Consider the following 6,287-nt stretch of genomic DNA (forward strand, 5'->3'; position numbering starts at 1 on the left):
TATCCTGAGTTGTTTTACCAGAGTTAGTCCAAGTCCTGATAATCTCTCTTTCCTTTTCTAACTCAGTTTTTAGAGATTCATTCATTTTTAGCACTTCATCCCTAACATAAAAGGCATCATCTCTATCTTTCCGAGTTTGATGGAACATGACTAACTCTTTTTCTAAATAATCATTCCTCTTTTTATAAGCAAGATTTTCAGAAGTTAATCTTTCACATGTTAAAGTTTGATCTTTATAACTAATGAACATGGTTTTAAGATATCTTCTCAACTCAGTAATATCATCAGTATGAAAGGCATAAGTAGTTTGAGGTACCTTTAAGTCAGCAGAATAAGAACTGCTATCAGCATTTGCCATCAAGGCATAGTTTTCCTCATCCTCAGAATCTGAAGCATCTGACTAGCTTTTCTTCTTTGTGACAAGAGCCTTGCCTTTGTCACTATTCCCTTTTCTGCAATCAGGAGATATATGGCCTTTCTCACCTCAGTTGTAGCATTTAACATTTGAGTAATCTCCTATGTCAGACTTTCCTCATTTTCCTTTAGATTTTCTTAAACCTTTCTTTTCCGAACTTGCACATTTCCTGGAAAACTTCTTTCCTCTCCTGAATTTCCTATATGCAATCTTTGTGATTCCTTTCACCATAAGAGCACACAGCTTCATCATCTCTTCATCAGGGTCTATCTCAGGTATACTTTCAGTTTCTGAGTCATCATCACTATCAGAACTTGATGACTCGGTATCAGACTTTATGATGAGAGCTTTTCCCTTGCCTTTCTTTGAGGCAGCAACTTTGGGACTTTCCTCCTAAGCCACAAAAGCAACTGTCCTTGACTTTCTTCTATTCCTCTTGCTTCTTTGTTCCATCTCAAGTTCATGAGTCTTGAGCATCCCATAAATTTCATCAAGAGTTGTTTCATCAAGATTATAGTTGTCTCTTATTATTGTGGCCTTCAAATCCCATCTTTCAGGAAGAGCTAATAGGAATTTAATATTTGAATCTTCAATATCATACTCTTTGTCAACTAGTGACAAATCATTCAAGAGTTTGACAAATCTGTCATATAAATCAGTTAATGACTCATCAGGATTTGAGTTAAAGTGCTCATATTCTTGAGTGAGTATAGTCTTCGTGTTCTCCTTCATTGAATCAGTTCCCTGATACCTTGTCTCCAAATCATCCCATATCTCTTTTGCAGTCTTGCATTGAATTACCCTGTATGATATGACATTATCAATGGCACTATGCAGCAAGTGTCTTACCTTTGCATCCTTTGCAATCGATGAGATATCTTCAGCAATGTAATCACTTTTCTCCTTTGGTACAGACTTTCCTGGCTGACCTGCAACTTCCACAGAGAGTTTGTTTGGCATATGTGGTCCTTCATTAATCCTGTCGAGATATTCTGGATCTGTAGCTTCCAGAAACATAGCCATCTTCACTTTCCATATGGAATACTCAGAAGGTTTCAACATGGGAACTCTTATAGTCTCATATCGACTATGGGTTATGGTTTTTGGAGGTTCTTCAGTTTTGGTGGGCTTGGTTGGAGTTTCTTCTTCAGACATGATTGTTTTTGGATCTTAAACTGTATGTGTGTTAAAAGATCGGCTCTGATACCACTTGTTAGGTCACACACACTGTAGAAGGGGTTGAATACAGTGTTTACTACAATCAAATCGAATATAAGAACTCAAGTAACAGAAAACAGATTTTATTCAACATAATAAACTCTGTTACAATATGGAACTGTCCTCTCTCAGTGATGAACAAATTATCACGAGAGCTGCTAGGGTTAAAAAAAATAATAACTTCGATAATGATAACACTTATAGTGTAAACCCTATACCTGTGTTTATATACTACACAATTACAAGATAAATTCTAATTGATATGGAATATAATTCTGCTTCCTAAAATATATCAACTAGTTATCTTTTCTTCTAAGTATTTTATTCTTCATAGAATTCTTTCTTCATGCATAATTCTTTCTGTCTTAGTCTTGATCTTCTTTCCTTTCAATCAGTCGTCTGTCTTATCTAAAAGTCATCTTAAGTCCTGATATTATCTTCTGATAATATCTTCTGATAACTTAAGTTCTGTTATCTCAAGTTCTGTCTTCAGTATAAGTGTTGATTTCCAGTTAAGTACTGATTTGTCCTGTTAAGTAAGATCTGAAAACTAAACACAAATCATATTACACATGACATTATCAAATATATCTAATAGAGGAGTTTAACTTGGATTTGATCGTTGCTACGCTATGTGGCCGGAGACTCATTGGAAGTTCAAGAGGGGCACGAATGAGTATGCCACTTTCCCTACCTCATGCATGAACAGGTTTGTACGTGCATGGAATTCTTTTATTTCTGCCAACATCATGCCATCTTCTCGTGTGCATGATGTTACTGTGGATCATGCACGTTTGTTATGGGGCATTCTTCTGGGAAATTATGTGGATCCTGGGATGGTTATCCATCATGGTATTTTAAGGTTTCCTCATGGGAGTACTACAGGTTCTATACCCTATGCATCGATTGTGACGAAGCTATGTGTGGCGATTGGAGTTCAGTGGCCCGCACTCGAGCAGCTTCAGCTTCCTAGTGCCCCTATCGACAGTACTACGTTGTTGACTATGCAAGAATGGGATGGAGGTAAGCCTGATCTGAAAGGGCTTGGGTATTCTTATGACCATTTTCCAGGTGGAAGGCCAGCTGGTGGGACGATTCAGGCGAGCAGAGCTGTATGGAGATCTCAGTTAGGGAAGCCGGTCCTTCCCAGTCACAGCAGAAGCAGTAGCAGAAGGAAGCAGATGTTAGTGCTGGTTTGAGTTCAGCGCAGTATAGGCGCTTTGCGAGGAGGATGAGTACGATACATTACATTCATAGTTGGTTTGCACACGATCTCACCCAGGCGTTGGGGACTGCATTCAGAGCTACCGGAGTTGATATGCAGTGGCCAGTTTTTGGTGAGGACTTTGTGTATCCACCTCCAGACACTCCTGACACTCCGCCCGTTGAGGGTGAGGATCCTGATTCCGAGTAGGTATGCCTGATTCCTTACTATTACCTTCACTGAGGACAGTGAAAATTTTAAGTTTGGGGGTGATAGTTTAAGGAATATGTTTGTGTGAGTCCATATAGTTTGCATATTCATGATAGCTTAGTTCATATAGTTGCATATTTATCATGTAGTTTTTTATTTTTGTTATAGTATGTTGCATATAGTTAATGCATTTGCATTATAACATGATCCCTTAGTTAATTTGCCGATTGATTTGTGATATTGATGCAAGTGTGGTGATGTCGTATTTAGGAATGTTAAGTCTTATCGAGTTGATTTGCATGCTAGAAGCAAGGTTTTTTCACTAAGTCTTATAGTTTGCTTGCATGCTAGATCATGATCATGGTTTGTTTGTTTGTCGAGATTTAATCATAAGTTTATAGTAAGAATGTATAATATTCTCTTAATGGTAAAATAACATGGATGTTTAAAAAAATTGGAGAAAAATATAGGATTTCAATGCTAGTTGTGGCTAGGTGTCAAATGGCTAGTAGTCTAGGGTTGAGCGAGATGAAGCGAAACGCACTCGCTCAGAAATTGAAAAAAAAGAGAAAAAACAAGAAACGAAAAAAAATGTGTTATGTATAATTGATCACGAGTGGACTCTTTAATACTCGAGTTATTAAGTTCTTGGGGGACTTTGTGTCTAGTGACCTAAGGCTTTTATAATCTGGGATCCGCTAACCTAACGCTCGCTACATGGGTACTATTATATAAGTCTTTTGTCGACCTCACTCATTGCACGATCAAATAAGCATATATGTGTTGTTATGTGTTAGCAATAAAAGCATGGATCCATGTATAACTCCGATTATAAAATTAAAGTGTTATAAGTCATTTGAGTTTAGCATTTATTCTATTTATATCCTTGTGATTGCCTTGATGAGTAGTGAGTCATGATTATTGATCTAGTTGCGTTAGTATATCTTGTGAGCAATTGCACACACTCACGCTTCTGGTTTATGAGTTGATTTGTGACATTTGATTGAACTTATGCGAATAACTTCATTTGTTGAGATATTTCTTGTCGATTGGTTAAGTTATTCTATTGGGATCATCGCATTCATATAGTTTGCATTCATGCATTTTTATTTCTTGCTTTTGAGTCTGTTTATGCTTGAGGACAAGCATCGATTCAAGTTTGGGGGTATGTTAAGTGGTATTTATGTCAACTTATAGCGCTCCATAAAGCTTTGAATTGATGTTTTGTACTCAAGTTATTTATGTTCTTGATGTGTTTTTGTAGTGTTTTGCATTTCAGGCATAAATAAAGGATCAAGGTGATTTAGCATTGCTTTGATGCTAAAATGATGTTAGGAAAATGTCATGAAGATCGCTTGTGCAAAGGTTGTCAAGAACTAGCAATTAAAGAGAAGCAAAATCATAAGTTTATCCAGAAAGACGGCGCGCCCATGTTGTAGTAGCGCGCGCCAGCGCCAGAAGTATAGAGAGTCAGCGCGCCTGTGCTGGTTAAGCGCGCGCCCGCGCCAGGTCGGGTTTCAAGAATCCTGTTTCTCCTATGATTCTGATTGATGGGCTTCTAATCTGTATGGGCTGCTATATAATGACAACTTAAGATCGTTTTTCATAACAAGACGTACCAGAGCTTAAGGAGAAGGCGTAAAAAGACCGTATAGTATAATTCAACCAAGGTGAAGAGGATCTAGTTTATTCTTGAGATTCTTTGTTTTACGTTATAATCTTGGATGCTAGTTTTTTTTATTTGTTGAACCTATACTCTTGTTTTACGTACTTGGTTTCTTATTTATTCAGTATAAAGACTATGTTTACTATACCATATTTTCATCGGAACTCACGTTGATAATGAGTCCGATTATGGGCTAATCGTTATCGTGGGGTTCTAATGGATTTATTTATGGATTTCAATAGTTAATCTTGTTTCCATATCTTAGTGTGTGGTGATTGTATGATAGCCTAGTTTTGGTTGTGCTTATTCATCTTATGTGTGTCGCGAACATATAAGATAGCATGTTAATCTCTAATGAAGCGACGGTGAATTTAGAGGTTTAGAACTTGCCATGCTAGCATAGGTTCATGTATTTGTTATGCATGATTCATAGGTAATTTTAACCATCTTACTTGCCCTATGTAATCAAGATAGATAACTTGTGCATTAAACCTTTGTGTTATCAAATTTTGTAGACATAAAGGGTCTCAACATACTTGGTGTCTATTCAGCTTCTATCTCTTTTGTGGATGTCTGGTAGTATGTTATTCGTGCAACGAAAGTTGGCGTTTATCAGTTTTGTATTATCTGATTAATGTCATCACCATTGCATGCTAAGGTTAAGAATAAGAAGACTTTGAATGAAGTATTTAATTAAGTTAGAATCCCATGTTGGTCTCATATAATAATTCAACCCTTTATGCTCTTATTTAATTACATGTTAGTTAATAGCTTAGTTATAAACAATCTCAACTTGTTATTCGTTTTAGCATTGAATAATAACCATATCATTGTTGCATAAGCACATAAATAATTAAGTTAACCAAAAGAGTATCTATGGGAATAAACTAGAATTAATTATATATTACGTGTGAACGCGTATACTTGCGTGAATTATTAGGGCGTGATCTAGCTCTAACAAGTTTTTGGCGTCGCTGCCGGGGACTCGGTGTTAATTTATAGTTTATGTGTTTGTCATCAGTGATCGTTAAAGTTCATTGACTCGGAAATTGTTACTTGTTGGTTTCCTTGTCGTGTTTTAGGTACTCTAGCGAGCGTGTATGCATACGCGTTCACGGTCTCGTAAGAGAACTCTGGATCAACCCGAGGAAGAAGTTGTGGTTCATCAGAAAGTTTTTGAGGAAGAAGAGAAAGTTGAGGAAGAAGCACTAGTTGTGATGGGAGATCAAGCAGAAAATCCGAAGGCTTTGATGGACTATTCTCAGCCTAAGATCAATGATATTCAGTCCGGCATTATCAGACTAGCCATCTCGGCTAACACCTTTGAGATCAAGTCGAGCACGATTCAGATGATACATAATTTAGTTCAGTTTGGGGGTTCTCCTAAAGAAGATCCCAACATGCACATCAGGGATTTCATCGAGATCTGTGACACTTTCAAGTTTAATGGCATGACTGAAGATGCTATCAAGCTGAGACTTTTCACAATATCTATGAGGGATAAGGCTAAGTATTGGTTACATTCTCAGCCAGCAGGCTCAAAAACTACTTGGGAGGATCTTGCTCAAAAGTTT

The sequence above is a fragment of the Apium graveolens genome, chromosome 7 (genome assembly GCF_009905375.1).
Source record: "Apium graveolens cultivar Ventura chromosome 7, ASM990537v1, whole genome shotgun sequence".
Taxonomy (NCBI): domain Eukaryota; kingdom Viridiplantae; phylum Streptophyta; class Magnoliopsida; order Apiales; family Apiaceae; genus Apium; species Apium graveolens.